Source organism: Gobio gobio, assembly GCF_949357685.1.
Source record: "Gobio gobio genome assembly, chromosome: 6".
Taxonomy (NCBI): domain Eukaryota; kingdom Metazoa; phylum Chordata; class Actinopteri; order Cypriniformes; family Gobionidae; genus Gobio; species Gobio gobio.
Window position 1 is genome coordinate 35,770,229 of NC_137102.1, and position 27,687 is coordinate 35,797,915.

The following is a 27,687-nucleotide window of genomic DNA, read 5'->3' on the forward strand; positions in this document are numbered from 1 at the left end:
CTGGACAGGACCCCAGCGCCTTCTGCATGTCAATTGCCTCGAGTTACTGGCTGTACGGTTCGCCCTGCACCGCTTCCGAGCGTTGCTGAAGGGTCAACATGCGCTAGTCAGGACAGACAACACGGCCGTAGTAGCGTACATCAACCACCAGGGCGGTCTACGCTCCCACCGTATGTCTCAACTCGCCCGCCATCTCGTTTTGTGGAGTCAGAAGCGCCTGAGGTCCCTTCGTGCTGTCCACATCCCTGGAGACCTGAACTGTGCAGCCGACGAGCTGTCACGGTTTCAGCCTCTCCCCGGAGAGTGGAGACTCCACCCCCAGACGATCCAGCTGATATGGGAATGGTTCGGCGACGCACAGGTAGATCTGTTTGCCTCCCAGGACTCTTCCCATTGCTCCCTGTATTATTCCCTGACCGAGGGCACCCTCGGCACGGATGCACTGGCGCACAGCTGGCCGTCCGGGCTACGCAAGTATGCGTTTCCCCCAGTGAGCCTTCTTGCACGGGTACTGTGCAAGATCAGGGAGGACAAGGAGCAGGTCGTCTTGGTCGCCCCGCTTTGGCACGGCCAGACCTGGTTCCCAGAACTCTTACTCCTTGCGACAGCCCCTCCCTGGCCTATCCCTCTGAGACCAGACCTCCTGACTCAGAGACGGGGCACCTTTTGGCACCCGCGTCCAGCGTTCTGGAAGCTCCACGTGTGGCTTCTGGACGGGACACGGCAGGTTTGAGTAGCCTTCCACCTGCGGTGGTCGCTACCATCACTTCCGCTAGAGCTGAGTCTACACGACGTCTCTACGCGTTGAAGTGGAACCTCTTCGTCACATGGTGCTCTTCCCGCCAAGAAGACCCCTGGAAATGCCCGATCGGGTCCGTGCTATCGTTTCTCCAGGAGGGGGTGGAGCGAAGGCTGTCTCCCTCCACCCTGAAAGTGTATGTGGCCGCAATATCTGCCTACCACGATCTCCTGGGAGACAAAAAGGTAAGTCAGCACGACCTGATCATCAGGTTCCTGAGGGGGGCGAGGAGACTGAATCCTCCTCGCTCTCCTCTCGTTCCCTCTTGGGACCTCTCAGTAGTCTTAAGTGCTCTGCAGAGGCCTCCCTTTGAGCCTTTGCGGTCGGCCGAGATTAAGTTCTTGTCTATGAAGACGGCTCTGCTGACCGCATTGGCCTCGCTTAAGAGGGTCGGGGACCTGCAAGCATTTTCGGTTGACGAAGCGTGCCTTGAGTTCGGGCCAGCTAACTCTCACGTGATCCTGAGACCCCGGCCCGGATATGTGCCCAAGGTTCCTACCACTCCGTTCCGAGATCAGGTGGTGAACCTGCAAGCGCTGCCTTTGGAGGAGGCAGACCCAGCCTTGGCATTGCTCTGTCCAGTACGCGCTCTCCGCGCCTACGTAGACATGACGCAGTGTTTCAGGACCTCAGACCAGCTCTTTGTCTGTTATGGTGGAGAGCGGAAGGGAAGCGCTCTCTCAAAGCAGAGGCTGTCTCACTGGATAGTGGACACCATTGTTTTGGCATACCAGCAGCAAGGCCGACCATGTCCCCTTGGTGTGAGGGCACACTCCACCCGGAGTGTGGCCTCCTCTTGGGCTCTAGCGCATGGCGCCTCGCTAACAGACATCTGCAGAGCTGCAGGCTGGGCGACACCCAACACATTCGCCAGATTCTACAATCTCCGAGTGGAGCCAGTGTCCGACTATGTACTCGCCCCTACGGGTGGCCGGTAATGGGCCAGGCTCAGGTGTCTTCGCTTGCTCGCCATTCCACTCCCATGACTGGATACGTGCGATATTTTCCTCAGGTGAGCTCCCCGAGAGCCCTGAGCTCCTCCAGCACTGTCGATGCCGACATCAGTTCAGTCTGCCCTTTCGAGCCCAGACCCTCATGTCCGGCCAGGTGCTCCGTGTGCATGGTTCCCCTCCGGCGACCCCCACACGAGTATTCCCACCGTAAGCCTCCTCAGTGAGCAGGTGTCTTTCCCTTGGCAAGTCCCTGCCACCCCTAGGGTTAAAAATCCACCTTCGGCTGGTACCCTAGAGATCTTCCATATGCAACCCTCAGCGGGTCATATGTGTATTCTCTAAGTCCTCCCTACGGTAGGCATCTTGGCATTCCCTCACTGGGATATGCTTCCCAGTGTACCTTGGTATTCCTGTGATAAGTGGGAGTCCTAGGGCCTTAAGTGGCGGGATCTCACACTTACGCAGGGCACTGGATGACAGCTGAGTGGCGTTGTTGAATAGGATCCCCCATTCGTTAGTCACTAACGTACGTCGTAGTGACTGAACGAAAGGGAACGTCTCGGTTACGTATGTAACCCTCGTTCCCTGAGGAGGGAACGGAGACGTACGTTTCCTTAGCCACGTCAGCTGTGCTGCCTGGAACGCGAGGAGTTCAGTCTTGGCTCCTGCAGCAGTAACATAATGCGATGTTCGCAGCGTACTTCCTTATATACCCACGAGGTGGGGCGGAGTTACGCATGCAAATTCCGCATGCCCATGGCATTGGCACTGCCATTGGGCGCTGTTGAACACGATGAAGATGATTGGCTTCTAAGCGAAACCCCCATTCGTTAGTCACTAACGTACGTCTCCGTTCCCTCCTCAGGGAACGAGGGTTACATACGTAACCGAGACGTTTTGTAATTTGATGAAAAAGTAATCTAATACAAAGTATCAATATTATAAATACAAAATTTATTATTAATTTATTATACAAATATTATTTAAATACAAAAGACTTTGCAGGATTTATGACCGTTAAAATGCGTCATCACAGTCTGTGAAAAGGGTCTATGTGGGAAAATCTAATCATTTTATCAGCTTTAACTGATTGAATTATGTTTTTATTTTTCATTTTTAGCTGCTCCCACATTTTTTTTGAGTTTTGGATACCATGAAAATTAACTAAGAAAACTAACAATTAAACTTACATATTGACCTGGAAGTATGCGGACGACTTTTTGTTGGGTGCTGTTGCCATGGTGAATCATAATTTCGGAGCTCCATTGATCATGGCTTTCATAGTTGGGGTGCATGTGCTTAACTCAGAGTCAGTCTACTCAGAGTTGATTGAACTACTTCAATTCAGCTATTCTGAAACCCAAAACTCTGAGTTTCCCATCTCAGGGTAAGTCAACTCAGAGTTGGTTGAACCTCAGAGTTGGCCCCAGGAAGTGAAAAAACAACAATAAATAATTAAACAAATGTTCAAGTTAACATCAAAATAGTCTCAGCCTCAGACGTCATGCCCACAGACCGTTGAGTCTGTTGTGAGTCTGAAGGTCTGGCTAACATCAAGATATTGATTTGGATTTGAGTAGTGTAAAGCAAATATACGATACCTGTCTAATTACATTTGCATGTATATGTTAATAATACTAATACGTTTCAGTAAAGTTTTCTTTGAAAAGGGTTTGAATATTTCTAAGTAGAAATGCTTTCTAAGCATTCTGATCTCATTGGCGGTGTTTCTGTAACACTGTAAAAAAAAAAAAAAAAAATCAGGTCTCCAATTGAACATTTTCTAGTGACTGATCACATCTAAATTTTTCAGTTGGCCAAATTGAATTGATGCAATTTAATTCACAGAAATTCAATTTGGCCAACTAAAAAAATTAGATGTGATCAGTCACTAGTAAATGTTCAATTGATAGGCTTCCGGCAAGATGGCGCTCTGAGCAGCAACATTTTCCAGAGCTCTTCAATCAATCCCTCAAAAAACTATTTCAAACAGCAAGTTAAGTCTCATTTGTTTACTTTAAAATACATATACGAGTTTCAAAATAAATACAGACATTTATTTCCGTTTGATGAACAACTTGGATCATAGTTATACAAGGGACAAACTGATCAACATGCACAAACGCAGTGCCCCACCAACTACGCCGGACAAATTACAAAACATGAAAAAAAACAGAGCAGTGGAAGAGAAAGAGCCTCCGGATGATCTCGCTACTAATGCAAAAATACTGGAAGTTGTTAGCAAGTTGGCGGATAGGTTTGACATCCAAGAGAAGGATGGAAGATCTCTCCCGTAAAATGGAGGAGAATTCCAGCCTGATTGCCGTGATGAGAGAAGAAGTAACCGATTATAAAAACAAAACAGTGGAGTCAGAACGGCAAGTCGGCAAACTGCATGACGAAATGAAGGCGCTGACAGAAAAGTGTAATGAGCAGGAAAGATACAAAAGGAGATGGAACTTGCGTATCAAAGACCTAAAAGAAAAGGAAAACGAGGATGTCAACGGTGATATCTCTCCTTTCAAAAATCGCGCCGGGAGTGCCGTGGAACGTAGATGACATGGTGGACGCGGTTCATCGTATCGGTAGGAAGGAGAAGAGTCGTACGAGACAGTCATCATCCAGTTTGTTAAACGGGAGTGCAGAAATGAGATCTGGAAGCTTTCCAAAGAATGTGATGTATGCAAACAAGCTGGCGTTCGATTTGCAGAGGATCTAACTGAGGAAGACAAGATGGCTCGGGAGCTGTTGTGGCCAAAGATTAAAGAGGCAAGAGATCAGAAGAAGAGAGCATATTTTCGAGGGCCTTTTGGGTTCATAGAAAATGTACAGATTTTCCCATAAGAATGCAAATGCGTTGTAAATATTCTATGGGATTTGTGAGCAAATGAGACACGTAAAGTTATGCTTCGAGGGACCAATGTGACCTTACTTTTTTCACAAATTTATTGTGGTGTGTTATTGTTAGCTTGTTCTAGCTAATTGTAGTACTACTGCTTACTATGTTTACATTTAGTTCTAAGTTTTATTTTATTTCGTTAAATACCAGGGGGCTTAAAGACAGTATTAAGAGAAAAGCTATATTTTTATTTTGTAAAAGGCAGCAGGCACAATGTATTTTCTTGCAAGAGACTCATTCCAGTACTGAAGACTCAAATTTTTGGAGAAACCAATGGGGGGATACCATTTTGTTTAGCCATGGAACTAATAGATCTGCTGGCGTCGCCATATGTTTGAATAACTTCCCCGGAAAAGTTGTTGAAGTTAAAGAGATAAAGATGGACACTGGATTGCTGCGGTTTTGATCGCTGAAGAATCTCCACTGATTTTTCTGAATGTTTATGGTTATAATGGTCAACCAAAGAACAAAATATTGCTGGAACAAATTTCAGAGATTATTAGTGATTTGAAAGCACTTTTCCCAACTGATAATATTTTAGTGGGCGGAGACTTTAATTGTGTCCCCGATGAATGGATGGATAGATTCCCGACAAAGTATGTTGATAATGAGTACAATCAAAATATTACAAATTTTTGTGTTAATAATTCCCTAATAGATATTTGGAGACATGTTAACCCTGAATTAAGACAATATTCATGGATTAGACCTAATGGGAGTTGTAAATCAAGAATTGATTTTTGGTTGATAACACAGGAACTCTTCAAATATGTTTCACAAGCTAAAATTTCTGCAGCTCCCATTACTGATCATTGTATAGTTACTGTTACTCTGATGCCTGATACAGGAATAATATGTAGACAAAAATATTGGAAGTTTAATACAAATTTTCTAAATGATGAGCAGTTTTACAATATGATAAGAAAAATCTTATATTCAGTCAAGACAAATGAAGATATTGACTCGTGTGGAAAGAAGTGGGAATTTTTTAAATATAAAGTGAGAGAGTACACAATTGATTATGGTAAAAGACTGTGTAAAAAGCAGAAAGAATTAGAGAGACAACTTATAAAGGATATTAATGATTGTTGTAAGAAGGATATGTCATTAGATACTAATAAGGAAGAAATGATTAGATTACAATCTAAATTAGATGATCTGTACCTTAAAAAAGGCACAAGGGGCATATATACGATCCAGAGCAAAATGGATTGAAGATGGTGAGAAAAACAGTTCATATTTCAGTAGATTAGAAAAATCAAGACAAGAAAGAAATGCACTTACTACTTTAAATATAAATAATAAAATTGTAACTGATCTAAAAGAAATAGATAATGAAGTATATAAATTTTATCAAAACCTATATTCATCATCCTTTTCTGAAGCAAACTCTGAAAATTTCTTCAAAAAAGTAGATCCTTTTATTCCTAAAATTGACCCAGATTTTAAAACAACTTGTGACTCTGATTTAAAAATTGAAGAAATTGATACAGCTATAAAGAAAATGGCTTTGGGGAAGTCACCAGGTCAAGATGGACTTACAACTACACTGTAAAAAATCCAACTTGCAAAAAGTTGTAATAACTAATATATATTAGTTAACTGGACAAAAAAACTAAAAAAAGTTGACTTGACAAGTGGAAATAAGTTGGTTCAAAAATTGTCTGACCAACTTAATTTGAACTGTTGACTGGACATGCACATGCAAGTTTACATTCAAGATTCAAGAGATTCAAGAGTTTTATTTGTCACATACACAGTTATATACACAATATACAACTGGCAGTGAAATGTAAACAGGTCCGCTCCATGGACAGTGCAAATAACAGTTACAAGAATTTAAAATAGAAATAGAATAAAATTAGAATAAAAAGTATTAACATAAGTAGAATTATAAATAAATCAAGTAAAAGATAAAAATAGGAAATAAGATAAAAATAAAAATATAAAAATTAAAATATAAAAATATAAAAAAATAAGTGGATATGATAAGTGAGATAAACTGTAGACTTAGAAATAAGTGGTTAAAGGGGTCATAGAATGGTACATGCACTTTTACAAGTTGACTATACGGAAATGTGTGTTGGCAGTGCCTGTACACAACCATCCTATATTGATAAAAATACATCCAGTGTTTTTTTTTAATCTCCTTATATATTTTCCCCTGTCTCAAATCGAGCCGTCCGACCGTGTGACGTTACACGGTGTACGCCCCTCCTAAGATTGTTGATTGACAGCAGCGTTTCAACACAGACCCGCCCTGAGCGAGCTGTCATCAGTCCGCCATTGTTGATACTCTGGAGCAGAAAGCGATTGTGGTGTTGTGTTGTTGGGTGTAATAACGAACACAGCAGTCATTTTGATGTTCCTAAATCCGAACTGCTGAAGACCCAATGGCTGCAGTGCTGCGTTTTGTTTTAGAAGGGAATATTCCCCCCGATCAACGTCAATGTTTGCGCAATCATTTCTCAGCAGACTGCTTTATAAACGAGCGTCAGTATAAAGCAGGTTTTGCTAATAAGCTGCTCTTGAAAAAAGGATCGTGTTCCTGCTGCACCTCAGGAAGAGATGTGAGTGTAACGTTTTTTTAACCTTTATATTAATCTTTGCAAATCGCTTGCACGCTTCACGATGAATGAGGCTAAAGTTTACAGGGTAAGTTACATTACGGCATGCTTTCTGTTTATGACGTTCTCAATATAATTCATAATCCCACGTTTATAATGAATTAATTAATTAATTAGTTACATTTATATAGCGCTTTTCTAGGCACTCAAAGAACAACGCGTTATGTTTGTTATTACAAACTGTGTACTCGGGTGATAAAGTTAACGTGGTAACACTACACTAAGCTTACTTTTGTACATGGTTTATAACGGTGTCTGTTACTGATTAAGAAGTAATGTAAAAAAAAAAAATCTTATAACATAACATCAATCTGTCAATGAACTAACACATCAGTAAACACATAGCAACTACGCTACTCTGCCAGTACAAAGATAGATCAAAGTGACATGACGTTAACCAACCATTCAGAAACGTCCTGTTCGAACTTCGATGGGTTCGTCATCTGTTCCTGGTCCGACTCCGGTTCAAAATGATAAGGTTGCTTAGATGTGTCCTCAGAGACTCCCGTTGCCATTATTTCTCGAAAATATACCCTCAAATGTTGTCAAGGCAACACTCCACGTGTGTTGTGGTGTTGTGTCGGGTCGAACCAAACGCCCCACAGAGCAGAGGGGGCGGGGTGAGCAAAGCTCATTATCATTTAAAGTCACATACACTGAAATGACTTGCTAAAAACTGAGCTGGTTTTGACCAGGTAAATTGAGTGTTTTCTTACAATACTAATGAGAATTTTTAATTAAAGTATATTACAAACTTTTCATTTAGACACTAAAGAATCATATTAACTTGCACAAAAATGTCATTCTATGACCCCTTTAACATAAATATATATATATGTATATATAAAGAAGTATAATGTGCAAGGTTTATTACAGGTTGTTACGCAGTAACAATAGGAAAGTAAAGTGCAGTGCAATGGCAGTATGTGGATGTTAATGTTTAAACTGGATGTTTATGCGTGTGCGGGGTGAAGTGAAGTCACGTGACTGAGTTCAGGAGTCTGATGGCCTGGGGGAAGAAACTTCTCCTGATTCTTTCAGTCTTTGCCATCAGGCTACGGAAGCGCTTACCAGATGGCAGCAGGGTGAAGTGAGAGTTTGCAGGGTGATTAATGTCTCTGATGATTTTAGTAGCTCTACCTCTGCAGCGTTTGGTGTAGATGTCCTGCAGAGACGGGAGAGCTGAGCCTGAGATGCGCTCGGATAAGCGCACCACTCTTTGCAGGGCTTTGGAATCGTGACTGGTGCTGTTCCCGTACCACGCTGTGATGCACTGAGTCAGGACACTTTCTATCGCCCCTCGATAGAAAGTTTTCAGGATGGCTGGTGAAACCCTGAATTTCCTCAGCTGGCGCAGGTGGTACAGTCTTTGCCTGGCTTTTTTCACCTGTGTCTGGATGTGTGTAGTCCAGGTCAGATCCTCGGAGATGTTCACACCCAGGTATTTGAAGCTGCTCACTCTCTCTACCGGTGTCCCGCTGATCATGAGAGGGGAGTATGACCGATGCTGTCTCTTCCTGAAGTCCACAATCAGTTCTTTGGTCTTGTTAACATTCAGAGAGAGACAGTTGTCCTGGCACCATGATGTCAGTTGCTCCACTTCGTCCAAGTATGCCGTCTCATTGTTGTTGGAGATGAGACCCAGGACAACAGTATCATCAGCAAACTTGATGATCGAGGTGGAGCTGTGTGTGGACAAACAGTCATGGGTGTAGAGAGAGTAGAGCAGGGGACTCAGCACACAGCCCTGTGGAGCTCCAACACTCAGGGTGATGGAGGTGGAGGTGAACTGGCCTACTCTCACCGCCTGGGGTCTGCCAGTGAGGAAATCTTCAATCCAGAGGCAGAGAGAAGAATTCAGGCCTAGATCCAGGAGTTTGTGTGTTAGCTTAATGGGAACTATGGTGTTAAAGGCTGAGCTATAGTCAATAAATAGCAGCCTGACATAGTTCCCACTTTTGCTGTCGATGTGAGTGAGGCAGGAGTGAAGGACGTGAGAGATGGCATCTTCAGTCGATCTATTGGGACGATAGGCAAACTGAAGAGGGTCCAAAGTGTCAGGAATGGAGGAGCAAATGTTGTTTTTAATGAGTCTCTCAAAGACCTTCATGACTAAAGATGTGAGAGCCACTGGACGATAGTCATTTAGGCAAGAGGGTTTACTGATCTTAGGTACAGGGATGATGGAGGATCGTTTGAAAGAGGTGGGGACAACAGATGTAGCAAGGGACTCGTTAAATATGGATGTAAAGAGCCCTGCGAGCTGATCAGCACAGGACCGCAGAACACGACCTGAAATACCATCCGGCCCAGCAGCTTTCCTGACATCCACACGTTTGAGTGCCCTCCGAACCTCGTCCTCCGAGACAGAGATCACGTGACTGTTGCTGCTCTGAGGGACTCTCTCTGACGCGTCACTCGCCGGAGTCGCGCTGCCGCGATTACCATCAAAGCGAGCGTAGAAAGAGTTTAACTCGTTCACCAGCAACGGATCAGCTCTCACCTCTGCAGAGGATTTAGTTCCAAAAGCACAGATGGTCCTCAGTCCCTGCCACATCCGCCGGGAGTCGTTGAGTTGGAAATGAGATTCCACTCTGTCTTTATAGCGGAGTTTTGCGGCTTTAACGGCGCGCCGGAGGGCGTAACATGAAGCTTTGTACTCCCTCATATCCCCCGTTTGGAGACCGGCATTGTACGCGATAGTGCGCGTGTTAACTGCAGTGCGGATTGAACTGTCCACCCACGGTTTCTGATTAGGGAAGGACGTTATAGTTATTGTTTGTGTGGGTTGCTCTGTCAGTGTGTTGATAAAGCAGAGCGCCACTTCTGTGAACTCGCTGACGTCTTCAGAACTCGCGCGGAACATGTCCCAGTCGACGTCATCAAGAGCTGCCTGTAGCGTGATCTCTGAATGGGATGAATACATGCACACATGTTGGTTTGGTGGTTGGAGCATGCGTGCTGTGCATGCAGACGGAGCTCACATGGAACGATAGCGCCATTTTGATCGTCAAAAGTGCAGCACGAGATCACGACAAACTTCATCGTTTAAAGTAAGTAATGGTATCTTTATTGTTTGACTGGTTTTGAAAATAAAGTCATAAGTAATGTAGTGTCACTGGACAAGCTTATTTTAAAGCAAGTTTGCATGAACGTTCTTAAGGAAAAAATATGTTGCAATCGAGGTTTTATCTTGCACATCTTAGAACTTCATGTTTTGCCATCCTGGCCATATTTATCACAGTTATCGAAAATAATGTGGGATTTGTCACTCAACTCAAAATATAATCGCGTTGTTTATTACCTCAGAAAACACCGTCAGAGCTCACATGGAATGATAGCGGCATAAGTTACAGTACGAGATCACGACAAACTTCTTCATTTAAAGTAAGTATCTTTATTCATTGTATAATATTAATTAGATTGTTAAAATGTTTGTAAAACAACAGATAATAAGCATTTTGTTTAACACATGCAATCTAACATACAATCTAACAAATCTTACTTCATGTTTTGCTATTCTGGCTATATTTATCACAGTTATTGGAAATAATGTGCGATTTTTCATATAGACTAAACTAAAAGTATATGTGTGTTGTTTATTACCTCAGAAAACACGGTCTGAGCTCACATGGAATGATAGCGCCATACAGAGATCACGACAAACTTCATCGTTTAAAGTAAGTATCTTTATTCATTTGATTATATTCCTGATTGTTAAAATGTTTGTAAAACATCAGATCATAAAGAATTTTGTTTAACACATGCAGTCTAACTAACAAATCTAACTTCATGTTTTGCTATTCTGGCTATATTTATCACAGTTATTGGAAATAATGTGCGATTTTTCATATAGACTAAACTAAAAGTATATGTGTGTTGTTTATTACCTCAGAAAACACGGTCTGAGCTCACATGGAATGATAGCGCCATACAGAGATCACGACAAACTTCATCGTTTAAAGTAAGTATCTTTATTCATTTGATTATATTCCTGATTGTTAAAATGTTTGTAAAACATCAGATCATAAAGAATTTTGTTGAACACATGCAGTCTAACTAACAAATCTAACTTCATGTTTTGCTATTCTGGCTATATTTATCACAGTTATTGGAAATAATGTGCGATTTTTCATATAGACTCAACTAAAAATATATTTGTGTTGTTTATTACCTCAGAAAACACGGTCTGAGCTCACATGGAATGATAGCGCCATGCAGTACGAGATCACGACAAACTTCATCGTTTAAAGTAAGTATCTTTATTCATTTGATTATATTCATTAGATTGTTAAAATGTTTGTAAAACATCAGTTTGATCATTAAGCATTGTTTAACACATGCAATCTAACATACAATCTAACAAATCTAACTTCATGTTTTACTATTCTGGCTATATTTATCACAGTTATTGGAAATAATGTGCGATTTTTCATATTGACTGAACTAAAAATATATGTGTGTTGTTTATTACCTCAGAAAACACGGTCTGAGCTCACATGGAATGATAGCGCCATACAGTACGAGATCACGACAAACTTCATCTTTTCAAACTTCATCGTTTAAAGTAAGTATCTTTATTCATTTTATTATATTCCTTAGATTGTTAAAATGTTTGTAAAACATCAGATCATAAATAATTTTGTTTAACACATGCAATCTAACTAACAAATCTAACTTCATGTTTTGCTATTCTGGCTAGATTTATCAGTTATTGGAAATAATGTGCACATTTTTATTTTATTTTTTTCATATAGACTCAACTAAAAATATATTTGTGTTGTTTATTACCTCAGAAAACACGGTCTGAGCTCACATGGAATGATAGCGCCATACAGTACGAGATCACGACAAACTTCATCGTTTAAAGTAAGTATCTTTATTCATTTGATTATATTCATTAGATTGTTAAAATGTTTGTAAAACATCAGTTTGATCATTAAGCATTGTTTAACACATGCAATCTAACATACAATCTAACAAATCTAACTTCATGTTTTACTATTCTGGCTATATTTATCGCAGTTATTGTAAATAATGTGCAATTTGTCTCGTAGACTTAACTCAAAAATATATTTGTGTTGTTAATTACATCATAGAAAACGCTGTCGGAATTCACATGGAATGAAAGCGCCTTATGCTGCGTTCACACCAAACGCGAATAGAGCGTCCGGAGCGAATGATTACCATGTTAAGTCGATGCAAACACGCATTGACGCGCGTCTGGATTTCCTGCGGCGCGTTTTAGCGTGGCGCAAAGGACGCAAATTCGCCTCGTTCGCACGTCCAAGTGGTGCTTTTTGTGCATTCACGCGTTTCAAGCGAATTCGCGTCTGATGCCCAAGTTGAAAGATCTGAACTTTGCCATCTATTCGCGCTGTGTTAACCAATCAGGAGCCTGCTCGCTGCTGTCACGTGGTAAAGTGACATGATGAGAATCCCAGCATAATTTAAAAATACTGTTATTGTGTCACAAAATGTAGTTTAAGAATTTTTCAAGCAAGAATGTAGTTCTTTAAAGCTCAAATCTGTGGTTTATTTGTAATCGCCTATTTGCAAATTGTATCTTGCGGTTTTGGAGTTGTGAGATCAAGCCGATAACCGTGCGCTCGTTAACCCCGGCGAGAGCAGCCTTACCTCGGCCAGTCCTTCTAGCGTTTGCCGCTGGCTCTGATGTCTCTGTAGTGGTTAAACATGATATATAATTCCTCTTGTGTAGATCTAACAGGCGATCTTTGGGCTCATGAATCTATCATTTATTGCCTGTCAAATTGTTTTGAATGAGGGCAAAGAGAAGTTTCATAACTTTATTTTTTAGGATATTTAAATATACATGCAGTGAAGATAATCCAGGTAGTGCGTTGCCTGGACCACATTTGTGTGGCTATTAATGTTTAATATATTTTTTTTATGAAAATGAAAAGAGACAGAGTGGTGTTTCATGACATATTTCTCCTGGAGCGCCTTGAACACACGTCTATTTAGCTTCAAACACTCGATTTATACGCACGTCCAAAATTCGCTGTGGATGTGCGAATGGATTCAAAATGTTCAAGCATCCAACTAGACGCGAATTTAACGCTCCATTCGCGTTTGGTGTGAATGTAGCATTACAGTACAAGATCACTATTTTTACCAGTTATCGGAAATGTGTGAAATGTGTTGTTTATTAGATCACAGAAAAAGCATGATAAAGTGGATTAGTTATATTAAAGGAACACGCCGACTTTTTGGGACTTAAGCTTATTCACAGTATCCCCCAGAGTTAGATAAGTCCATACATACAATTTTCATCTCCGTGCCATAACTCTGTCTGATGCACCCACCGCTAGCCTAGCTTAGCACAAAGACTGGAGGTAAACGGCTCCAGCTAGCCTACTGCTCAATAAGTGACAAAATAATGCCAACATTTTCTTATTTACATTGTGTACTAAGACCAACGGAAAATGAAACGTTGCGATTTTCTAGACTGATATGGCTAGGAACTATACTCTCATTCCTGCGTAATAATCCAGGAACTTTGCTGCCCTACCATGGGTGCAGCGGCACAATGATATTACACGGCACCTGAAAATAGTATCCAGCACTCTCTCTGTGTAAGCAGGTTGTCACGTTGATGGAAGTTAGACTATTTTCAGGCACTGTGTAATATCATTGTGCCGCTGCACTCATGGTAGGGCAGCAAAGTTCCTGGATTATTACGCAGGAATGAGAATAGAGTTCCTAGCCATATTGGCCTAGAAAATCGCAACGTTTCATTTTCCATTGGTCTTAGTACACGATTTAACACATCACAACATGTAAATAAAAATGTTGGCGATTGAATTTAGCATTAATCAGCATATTTCAATACACTGTTCTTTATGATCATTATGATCAATGACAGCCTCACTGACAGTCATCATTCACTTGCATTCTGTAAATGATAAATGATGCAATTAAATATAAATTAGCATTATTAAAAGAATATGCAAACTTTTATAATGTATATTATATCAAACTGTTACATTCCAACCACTATACAAAGATATGAAGTATGTGTTAGGTGTTTTGTTCATACAATGTAGGTCAATTGGATTCAAAACTTTTATTAACATACAAAAGGACAGTTCAGTATGTACATTGCAAAACTATGATATTTGGTTGTTTCATGTAATTAGTTGTTTTTCTAAATAAAAAAGATACAAAACTGAGATCAGCTGATAATGATGTATTCGTTGTTTCATTAGGACACATCTCCAGCAGACAGACCAGAGTGATGAAAATGGGAATTCTTGCTGTAACTGAGGATGATGTCACCCCTAGCGCGCTGCCTTCCTTTACAAACTTTGCTGTTGTTTTGGAGGAGGCAATTGTTCTGAAAGACATTTCAGACCTACCATCTGCTCTTTCTTGCCTGTTTGGGCTTATCTACGCCTTGGATTTTGAATACCCAAAAGAACTCAAATATACTTTTGCGATAATCGAGAAGGTGTTTTTGGAAATGGGCACGCACTGCTCTGCAAGGGTACAGTCCTTGAAAACTAAACTCTTGCTGTGAACATTCAAATCTTGTGTGGGCATCTTTGAAGTTGAACAGATATTAAATAGTATCTTGAAAGGATAGTTCACTGAAAAATTTTAAATTATGTCATTTATTCACCCTCAAGTTCTTCCAAACTGGTATGAATTCATTTGTTTTGTTGAAAACAAAAGAAGATATTTTGAAGAGTTTGTTACCAGGCTGATTTAGGCCACCATTGTCTAGTAAATTTATACCAGTTTGGAGCAACTTAAGGGTGAGTAAAGGATGACAGAATTTTTATTTTTCGGTGAACTATGAAACATACGAAAGGATTGTTGAACTGTGAATTGTTAAATTATGTTTTAAGAATGTTTAGTTTTTTTGGTGCTATGGAAATGGCACTTTCTGCTCTGCAGTCTCTGAAAACTAAACTTGCTAGGAACGTTGAAATTTTGATGTGAGCATCCTTTTTAAAAAAAACATCTTTTTGTTTTTTATTGATTTTTGACATTTTCCAGGATTGTTTTTTTATTTTATTTTAATCGACTAATTTTTTTCTGTTAAGAAAGATTGCTATTATTTGACCTTGGTTGGTATTTATTTCAATATTCAGTATAATAAACAACTTGAAAACTGCAGTTATAGTTTTATTTTTTTACATTGTGTAAATGCTAACTAGAACAAAACATCTTTGTCCGTACAACTCACAGAAAAAAGCTCACATAACAATTTATTGAAACAAACCAACAAGGAATTACAAGTCGTTTTAACTAAAAAAACTTTGTTAGCTGAACAAAAAAGAGTCATGTGACTTTACTCAGTGATTTGGGTTGAAAAAAGTTCACGTAACATAATTTATTGAAACAAACCAACAAGGAATTACAAGTCATTTTAACTAAATAAACTGTGTTAGCTGAACAAAAAAGAGTCCTGTGACTTTACTCAGTGATTTGGGTTGAGTGAACAACTTCGTCCAAAGTTGAGTAAACTCAAAAAAGCTGTGCAGCAAGTTGCCTTGAAATTTTGAGTTGAGTCAACTTTTCATTTTTTACAGTGTAACTTTTATAGGTTTTTCTGGGCTGATATAAGAGAAATGCTCTTTGGAGCACTGAAGGAATGCTTAGAAAGTAATACATTATTAACAACAATGAAACAAGCTATAATTGTGTTAATACCAAAACCAAAGAAGGATAAAACTTTTATTGATAATTTAAGGCCAATTACGTTACTTAATGTAGACTACAAAATATTTACTAATGCTTTAGCTAGTAGACTTAAAAGTGGTATAGATAAAATTATTAGTGATACACAATCTGGATTTCTCCCAAAGCGATTAATACACAATAACATTCGGCTGGTTTTAGATTTATTAGATTATTCACATTTGATAGAGGATGATGGAATAATATTATTTCTAGATTTTTTTAAAGCTTTTGACAAACTTGAACACCGTTTTATTTTACAATCTTTACAACATTTTGGCTTTGGGAGAAAATTCATTAATATAATTTCAATGTTATACAAACAAATTACAAGTGCTGTCTTACTTCAATCAGGCACTACAAGGAGATTTGATATTAATAGGGGAATTTGTCAGGGTGACCCAATTAGCCCACTTCTTTTCTTACTTGCTGTCGAGTTACTAGCATTGTATAATAAGAATAATGAAAGTATAAAATCTTTAAATGTTTTGGGTAGATCCTTGGTAATTACACAACTAGCAGATGATACAACCTTATTTTTAAAGGACTATGATCAAATACCTAATGCTTTAAAAACTGTATCTTTTTTTTCTGAAGCTTCAGGGTTATATTTAAACTTGAAAAAATGTGAGATCTTGACTATTCATGACAGTACACAAAATTTTATGTATAATATTCCAGTCAAAAATAAGATCACATACTTGGGAATAACTATTACGAAAGAGTTGAGGGACAGGGAAGAAAATAATATTCAAGATGTTGTGGAAAAAAAATAAAAAAATATTGAATAGCTGGTTACAACGAAATATTTCTATTTTTGGAAGAATTTTATTAACAAAGATGGAAGGGATATCAAGATTAATTTACCCAGCATATTCATTAGCAGTACCAGAAAGGTGCATTAAGGAAATAAACCAAATTCATTATAATTTTATTTGGAACAATAAGCAGCATATGATTCGAAAAGGTGATATAGCAAAATTAGCAGAAGAAGGAGGGATGAATGTAATTGATTTTGGGGCAATGAACGCAGTTATTAAGTCAAGATGGTTACAAACATTTGTAAAAGATGAAAAATCTTTATGGTTTAGTCTACCTTTTCATCTTTTCCAAAGGGTAGGGGGAATTTCTTTTCTTTTAAGATGTGATTTTGAACCATTAAAATTGCCTTTTAAGTTATCTGATTTTCATATGCAGGTGTTACTATACTGGAAAATGCTGTACAAGCATAACTTTACTCCACATAAGTCTATAATTTGGAATAACAGATGTATTTTACATAAGAGGAAAACTTTATTTTATAAAGACTGGATGGAAAAAGGAGTTTGGGCTGTAATACATTTAATGGACGAAGATGGTAATATGTTAAGTTATGATAATCTTAAGATAAAGTTTAATTTGGATTGTTCTTATAGACACTATTCTTTAGTTGTCAAAGCTATTCCTATAGCTTTGAGAAATCTAATTAAAGGTATATTACAATACTCTTCTGTAATACCCACACCCATGGATTTATTTATTGACAAGTATAATTTCTTGGATGAAAAATGTAATAACAAGGTTTTGAGATCACTTTTTACAAAAGAATATTTTCCTCTTCCTGTTAAAAGAAAAAATCTATCTCCAAGGTTCTCAAAAGTGGAAACTATCAAAGTTATTACCAGATATTTGTCATTTCCTTTGTTACCTAAAATGAAAGAAGTACATTTCAAAACAATTAATGACATATCCATGTAACGAATTTCTAAGAGTAAGGTTTAATGTGGATAGCAATGTCTGTACATTTTGTCAAAAAGATATTGAATCTCAGGAACATCTTTTTTATAATTGTACGATTGTTAAGTCATTTTGGAACAAATTGTATGAGTGGTTGGAGACAAAAAATATAATACCTGCCTTTGACTATCATATTGTTAAATTTGGTGTCTTTTTGGACAACAAAGACATTGAATTTTTGTGTAATAATATGATGATTGTAGCCACATTTTACCTACACAAATGTAGATTTGCTAAAGTTTCTCCATGTTTTGAGGCATTTAAAAATGACTTTAAAATTTTATTTAAATCCTTAAAACAACTAAAAATGAGAAATGCCTTAAAGCTCTCTAAATTACTGTCAGTATATATGGATTAACCCCCCCCTGAAATTTTATTTATTCTGTTATAACTTGCTTTTCATGTTTGTTAGGTTTTTATTTATTTCATTTTATTTACTTATTTTTTATTATGTAATATGTTACTAGTATTTTGTTTACATTATGCTGCTTGGTTTTATTGTTGATGTATATCATTGATAATATGTTAATGCCTGTTTGTTGTTTTAAATGGATTCAATAAAAAAAAAAAAAAATGTTCAATTGGAGACCTGCATTTCTTTTTACAGTGAAGGAATGTCACCATCTTGTGGTCAATAGAGGGACTGCAAATGAGAATGTATTGTTTTATAGTCCCTTTTCACATTTCTCAGAGCGGAAGTCGTCATAATTAGGTTAACTTTTATAGCGGTGAATGAGAGGCTGCGTTCGAAACCGCATACTCTTTGAGTAGGTACTCATTTTCAATAAGTACTTACTTAACGAGCTCTAAAAGAGTAGGTACTATATTGCCTGATCTCGTTAAGTATGAATGCGATCCGCACTTTATGCGCCATGTTGACGTTATCATGTGACCTACGACGTTATCTCAAGCGCAACGACTTGAAAGACGAGTGACAGGTTTAATTCATCGATCTATAAATATCTTAATATTGATTAAACTTGCTAATTGTGTGGGCTTGTTGAAGAAACAGCTGCCCATTTATTTTGTGATATTAACCCTACTAATCTGACCCAGTTTTATCCTTACCAAAACCCACAATCGTGATCTCTTAAATATGTTGTTAATTTCTTTATTTTATATGCAAAGCATGTCATCCACAAGCAAAATTGGCCTAAATCTCCTTTATATTTTCCTTTTTAAATTTAACTCCTGTTTTATCCCTCAATCCCTTATTCAAAGATATCTAACCTTGTTATTGTTTTTTCTTTGTATATAATGTATGCAAACCCATGATATTTGTTTTATTATTAGGATTGTTAAAGATACAACCATGTAATTATAAAATAAAAGATAGGCCTATGAGTGACAGGTGCAGTAACAGCTCAAAGCATCAGTAACTCCACAGCCCGACCTGTGCAGTTTCCCTCAGAGTCTGCAACGAGGACGTCTTTCAGCTGCTCGAAGATCTCACCTTGGGAGAACACTGTTGATTTTATACTCTTAAAATGTAAGTTATTACTATTCAAAATTAAGATTACCCCAGAATGAATTGCATTGCTAGCCCACTAAAACACTTACAATAATAATAATAACAAATGCTGACCAATACTTAATTATATTACTTTTTTTTTTACTGAAAATTATATTGTTTTAGTAAAACAAGCAAAATGCAACTTGTTGTCATATGACATAGCGATGCATGAAAATACACTAGAACAAATGCAGCCGATGTGAATACCAATTTTCAGTCAAGCAATGAATAAATGCATGAGTTAATAAAATATTTTATTTACTGACAACAATAGGAAACATGAATTAATGAGTAAAAGAATGAATAAAAGTAAACATCACAAATGAATAAGTCACCATGAAACAAAGCTTTATTCAAACGTATTGTTCTAACAAACCATCACACATTTACAGACGGTGAACCCCACATCTGCTGCCATCTCAACACAGCTTGATGAAGCAGTTGACCACCGTGAACACCTTCGCCTGTCCTAGCCGTCCCTCCTGTCCCTTCTGAACCCCACAACCCTGAAGCAAGAGTGGAGAACATGTGCGGGACAATCTGACTGCTGATGTGTCTACTGCAAACATCCGTGTGCCTGCTCTCCATCAGCATGACTACTTAAAACGTTTTACAATTCATGTTGTCAGCATCCCATTTCTTGCCATATTTGATTTAATATTTTTTACAATTACATGCTACTTGTATTGTAGCTTTATGACTTTTGTGGTGTAGTGGGCTAAACACTGAACTGATAAGCAGAAGGTTTCTGCTTGGATCTCCGCAGCCGTCACCACCAGTGTGTCCTTGAGCAAGGCTCAACCACAGAAGCTCTGCAGCAAATGCACAGACATCAAGAATCAGAAAATTGCTGAAATAACTCTGTTTGAAATTAAAATAAAATACAACTTAAGATTTAAATGTATGTTTTATTCATTTCTGTAGTATACTCAAAGCCTTTGATAACAGGCTTCCTTCATCAGCCTCTCTCCAGTCTCCACCAGATAAACACACACGTGCTCTTCTGCCCCTGTAACATCAGACAACTTTCATGTTACCTGTATCTTAAACAACACCTTGATAAAAGCATAAAAGTTTATGTGCTCAATAGCCTTAAATGTTGAGGTAGTTGCTGATGTGTTAATGTTCCTCAATTCATCAACAGTACTAATGGACAAATAAAAAAAGATAACTTATATTTAGTTACTTTATGTAGATCTATTAACATTACTGACGTTCATGTAAAGCAGTGTTGACCACAGTGAACTCTACATTATAGCACACACACATCACTCTGATCAGATGTCTATTTCATGCTGTGATGTCATCTGCAATACTTATCGAAAATGTTCCTGTCAGATGTTAAATAAACATTTAGTAAGCATCTTTATCTTTAAGTAGCTATATCGTTTATGTAAATCCACTTTGGAGACGTGTATGTGTGTGTGTTACTGGAGCTCATACATAATAAAACGTGTTTTTACAGCCCAATCACAACTACACTATACTGTCTGTCGTCTTTACACTTTTAACAATTCAACAGTTTAACGTTACTCTACAGCAGTGGCGGTTCTAGGGGGGTGGCCAGGGGGGCCGGTGCCCCCGTGTCAACAAGCCTGGCCCCCCCTCTGGCCCCCGTAAATTTGGAATCACATCGCACCAAACAATGTTCTGAAACTGGTTGCAATGTGCGTTTTTTGCTGTGGCGGTGTGTGATGAAAAGAGCACTTTATTGTGTCATAACCAATAACCAATGCAGAGAAGCAATGAGGAGGCTGCGCGCTGTGGCGCGCAAGTGATGTCTGTTTATGAATGATTCGTCACTCAGTCTGCATTCGCTCAAATAGTTGTAAAACGCGGGCTATAGCGGTTGCTACGCTCTTGATTATAGATAAAATAAGCTCTCTTTATACACGTTGTGTTGAATGTAACTGCACCCTTACGCAGCAGTGATAGCTATACTGGAGATTAATTTTACTGACTTGACGACTTTGAATTCCATTCAGTCATTTCGTTCATTTACTGGTAGTTAAAATATATTTTTTCAATGGCTAATTTCTCCGAACACGTCCACATATGTAATCTTTGATCATATTCCGAATTAGGAAGATGCAGCCAAAGATAAATTATGACCAACGCAATGAAAGAACCGTTCATGTGCGAATATGACAGAGATAGGCATACCCGAGAAAAGATACAGAATAATGTAATTTCAGTCTTGTTCACATATAGCGAGAAATAATATTATTTTATCCAATTGTCCAGTGTTGCTTATAGAGTATTAGATGTTTGTTTTGATGTCTATGCTAACTTTGCGAAGAGTCTGCTAACAGAGAGCAGGTAGGCTACAAAACATGTAAAATAAATGGTTTAGTTTTACTTTTATAAATTGAGCATGCATGATCATATTACAGATACATTACTTTTCAAATAAATAAATGAACTTGAAATGATTTTACTTCACGTGTAGAGACTGCAGATCGAGTGATACAGTACATGGCCAAATAAAAGACTTTCAATAATCTGGGAATAAAATAAAGGGTTAGTTCCCCCTAAAAGAAAATAAAAACACCTAATGTAACTCACCCTCGTGTTGTTCCAAAACCTGTATTGTTAGAATGTCGTTAACCAAACCATTTCAGTGCCAGAATGTCCATAAAATTCAAGATATGCGGCAGAAATGCCCCTGTTTGAGTTTTAGACTCAGAGCGTTTTTACACTGGGCACGTTTGTTGTGGTCCGCGTCAGAGCGCGTTCTACACCGCGAATACACCGCAGGCTCCCTCTCGCTCGTATCCAAGGTAAATCATCAACACTATCATCCCTTACACATGTGTTGTATTGAACTAAATACACCGTCATCTGATAAAATGCATGCGCAGGTTACTTTTCTTGCGCACCCGAGTCTTAATCTTATAATATATAATACAGTCTTATGTATCCTGTTTATATATATATATATATATATATATATATATATATATATATATATATATATATATATATATATATATATATATATATATATATATATATATATATATATATATATATATATATATATATATATATATATATATATATTAACAAAAGTACATATTTTGAATAGGCTATCATAATGTTTATAGTTATTTTATGTTTATTTCCATTTGTTTAGCTACGCATTTGTGTTGCCTCTATCCAAAAAAATACATATACAATGGTTATTAGCAGTTGTGTACTTTGTTTTTGATTCATTATTGCATTAAATATTATTATATTGGATCTAACTATAATTACCCAGTTGTGAATCATATGACCAGTGGATCGTCCGTGGGTGGCCAGAAAACATTTATTATAAACCAGCGGCTCGGTAGCGGACCACTGTCGGAAAAGTGGTGGCTGCCGCCGGTGGTCCGCTAGGAAAACGATGAGCAAAATGCCAGCGGGCCGCCGGTGGGCCGCCAACTTTGCCTCCAGTGGTCCGCCACAGGCCCGCTAGTCGTATTAGCTTGTTGCTTTCAAATTCCCATGAATCGCAGCACAGCTCGAGCGCAATTTGCGCAACCGAGCTCAGACTACCTCCTTCAGGCAGTCTCGAATTCAGTTCCCCTGAGCTCAGCTCACCCGGGTCCGCATGACAACTTTCACATTACCAATTATTCAAACTAAACTGCCAGTGTGAAAACGCCCTCACATTTACATCATGATATAGACTAAGCAATATAACATGATGAGTAACGAGTGCAATATCACACAAGTTCTGTTTTTCTACCCAGAATAGCATGAGTGCAAATGCGATAGGCCTACTGATCTTATACAACAGTTTAATAAAATAAATAAGTTAATATTGTGTTCAACATAAGAAAGTCCTATTTGGAACGACATGGGGGTGAGTAAATGGTGATAGAATTTTCGGGTGAACTACCTAATTATCTACTGGTTAAGATAAATGTTAACGTGTGCCCCCTAAAAGCACAAGTGGCCCCTGCCTGGCCCCCATAGTTACCGTGGTCTAGAACCGCCACTGCTCTACAGTAGTCCAACAAATGCGATTTTAACACAAGGAACGGTGATTTTGGTTTGTAATACTCACATTTGATTCGCTTTTCACCGCCTGACGTATCCTTTACTGTGGCCTCATGGGAAGGCAGGGATAGAAAAGTATCCGACGATGGGTACTTCACAATCTGGGCGGAATCAGTAAGCCATCCGGGAACTTCTCGCCTACTCTTTTATGATTACTGAGGTTTCGAACATACTTCTCCTTTCACGTACTGTTTTCGCCTACTATATAGTAGGTAAGTAGGCATATTCGAACGCAACATCAGTATACGCACGTCCGAATCTCGCGAGAAATACTCCAAAACCCTGGTAGTTCTCGCCTACTCTTTTATGAATACAAAGGATTCGAGCATACTCTTCGCTCGCCTACTGCTTTTTACATACTATATAGTAGGGAAGTATGCGGTTTCGAACGCAGCCAGAGTATAGGGGAGTGCGGGGCACAACCTAACACTTTTTGACTTTATAAGTTTGTGTAAGTTAATTTAGGGTTCAGAGTATTTATTTTCCCCCACATTAATTGCACACATCTAGTACACTTATTTTTATTTCATTAATACAGTGTATACGTTTTTCTTGATTTCCCCCGAAAGAATGGAAGTGAAATGTGACAACATGCTCCATAGGTGGGGTACATTGTAACATGTGAGGGGTACATTGTAACATTACCAAATGACAGCTTAAAATGTTATTTGATATAATCAAAAATATATACAAGACAAACGAAAACATTTTGTTAAAAAAAATACAATTATTAACTTTTTCATATAAAATAATGGCATTTTTTAATAATATATATATATTTTTTTTGCGTTTGACAACAAACACACCACAAAATCCAGCTATACAGTATAGTTCAAAACATAATTAATAGCTTCTGAACATTGACTTTCAGTCATTACCCACCTTTTCTCATGGTTTCTCAATAGAATTCATAAAAGTATAGAATAGAAGAAGTGCCACCTTTTCATATATTGAAAAGTATGTGACAATATATTTACTTAACCCTAATCGTCCCTTGGGGTCCAGCTGACCCCACTGGACTTTTCCTCAATTTTTTAAAAGTGTTCCCTTCATCTCAGGGCCATGAGACTCTGTGACTTTTCCTAAATAATCTATCTAAACATGCACAAAAAATCTGAGCTTGATTTGGTTGTTCTAAAGGTGTGTAAAAAAAATTACAGTTTAAGTCCCTCGGGGTCAGATTGACCCCACATTGAAAATGAACGGGAAAGTGTAAAAAAATAAAATAAAATCACTTTTTTTTGTCAAAAAAAAATTAACTAAATCCAGTATAAATCTGAAAATTTCCACATCTATATCAAGGTCTGGTCCTAGAGCATAAACACAAAGTAGAACAAACTTTCTATCTCATACACACACACGTACACACACACAAAAACACACACATGTGTGTGACTGCAACAGAGAGTATTTTTATTGAAATTGGCAAATAAAATCAACAAAACTGGCATTAATCTGAAAGATTTTCATACATAAATGAAGTACTAATACTAGAGCACAAATGCAATATGGAACAATCGTGAGAAAGAGAGGGAAAAGGGCAAATAAAAGAAAGATGAAAGGCAGCTTAACTTTTGCATAACTTCCCTATGGACCTCTAGTGGATAATGTGGTCATTGCACTCTCTATTTAACTATAATTCCTACAGTTTTTCCACAAACCTACAGATGGCGGTATTCTATCCCTAACACATAGAGCAATGTCCAAAAACTATTTATATTTATTTAAGATCATCATTCAAGTGATTTTTTCATAAAAAAATAATTTTTAATGAGCCAATTTTTGACATAGTAAAGTAGGGGGACTCAAACGTAAACCCTACTTGAGGGACGATTAAGGGTTAAATATCATAATGTATGTATTTTTATATTCAGTAATACACTTCATACCATTATATAGGTGCATCTCAATAAATTAGAATGTCGTGGAAAGTTATTCAGTTATTTCAGTAATTCAACTTAAAAGGTGAAACTAATATATTATACTCATTACATGGAAAGTGAGATATTTCAAGCCTTTATGTGTTATAATTTTAATGATTATGGCTTACAGCTTATGAAAACCCCAAATTCAAAATCTCTGAAAATTAGAATATTACATGAAATCAATAAAAAAAAGGATTTTAAATACAGAAATGTCAGCCCTCTGAAAAGAATAATCATGCATATGTACTCAGTACTTTGGCCCCTTTTTCATGAATTACTGCCTCATGGATGCTATCAGCCTGTGGCACTGCTTGGGTGTAATGGAAGACCAGGATGCTTCAATAGCGGGCTCCAGGTCTTTTGCATTGTTCGGTCACATCTCTCATCTTTCTCTTGGCAATGCCCCATAGATTCTCTATGGTGTTCAGGTCAGGCGAGTTTGCTGGCCAATCAAGCACAGTAATCCCACAGTCATTGAACCAGGTTTTGGTACTTTTGGCAGTGTGGGCAGGTGCCAAGTCCTGCTGGAAAATGAAGTCAGCATCTCCATAAAGCTTGTCTGCATGAAGTGCTCTAAAATGTCCTGGTAGATGGGTGCATTGACACTGGACTTAATAAAACACAGTGGACCAACACCAGCCGGTGACATGGCTCCCCAAACCAACACAGACTGTGGAAACTTCACACTGGACTTCAAGCATCTTGGACTGTGTGTCTCTCCATTCTTCCTCCAGACTCTGGGACCTTCGTTTCCAAATGAGATGCAACATTTGCTCTCATCAGCAGAGAGGACTGGATGTCAGGAACAGTTGGGAGAAAAGGAGTGAGGACTCAAATGCAGGAAGATGTGGTTTTTATTAATAATAAAATAAAATAAACAAAACACCCACGAGGGGTGAAAACCAAACTTGAAATAAACTAAACACAAGGAGCAGGAACATGTAGCATGCCAGGGAACAGACAACAATCCAGCACAGGAATGCAAACACAAGGAGATTATAAAGGGAACAAACAAGGCAGGTAATGAGGGAAAACAGGTGGGGCAAATTAACCAATAATCAGATAACAAGATGGGCAGGGTTGACAATAGACCGGAGACATGACATCAGACCAAACATAAACACAAGCACATGGCCAGAAATGACAAAAACACAACATGTGCTACACAAGTAGCCGTATAATAAGTGGGATAATGTATTGTCTGCCGGTAATACCCTACGTGCACAATATAACTTCTGGTTAAATTCCATGTGTTGAGTGTGCGGTCGACTACTTCTTGTAGGTCGTGTTGTTGTAGTGGAGATTTTCCGGAGTCGCTAGTTTTGTGTAGATATCGACAAAGTTTCAATATGAGCAGATTTCGGGTAAAAGAGAAGCGGTTGGCGTATCAACACGTGAAAAAGTCCACACTCCATTGTTGTGTACCCCTGAAGATCGACCCCTGTGTGTGAATTCGTCCAGGTACAACAGTACTATAAGCTTTCATAGCTCTCTAGTGGATGTGTCGGTGAGAGCCGAATGGATGGTAAAAGTACAGCGGGACGACTTCACCCCAAGCAAGACGAGTCATGTTTGCAGCAGTCATTTCCAAAAGGATGATTTTGTTAACAACCCGGGTGTAACAATAGATCCACTGAAGAGGCAAGTTGCTGAACCCAAGTGCAGTTCTTTATTCCAAATTATAAAACAAAGACTTGACTAAAACATGAAACTTACCAACAATGATTTACAACATTCAATAAAAGACGAAGACACATGGCAAACATGAGGGCTTAAATACACATGGACTAATGACAAGACAAGTGACACCTGTGAACAGTGATTAAACAATGAACCAATGACATGACACAAGAATACATGAGGGCATGGGAGTCACATGACAACCACTGCATGAAAAGTGGGATTTTCGACCCCGTAAACGCCTGTAGACTCCCGGAAATCTCCCTAATTTTCGGCAGTTTTCGACAATTTAGAGGCAGCGAACGTCGCGTTCGTCTGTGCCACAAATTGTCGTAAACGAACCATGACGTAGGTGGAGAGCCCAACGCGGAGACACCGCGGAGGTGCTATGCCTCTAATTAGCATATGAATAGCAGCGAAACCAGAGAGTCAACAGCCTGACTTGAATTTACTCACTCAGTATTGGCTGAAGCCACTACTTTTAAACAAGAAAAATCCCTCGTGACTGGTTGGCAGATCACTGCAAACCAATCATTATTGGTAACCCTGGCTCATTATAAATGTAAACCCCAATAATAATAATAATAATAATAAATATATAATTTATGTTGTAATAATTTATGTTTTATATTAATGTTATTGTGCTATGAACTACACTATTCATACCATCAAGGAATATATGTGAAAATTTGCCCGGACCGTGCCGTTTATTAAAAGAAAGAGCTTAATTTATAAACACACAGCTGTTTATTCAAAGAAAGA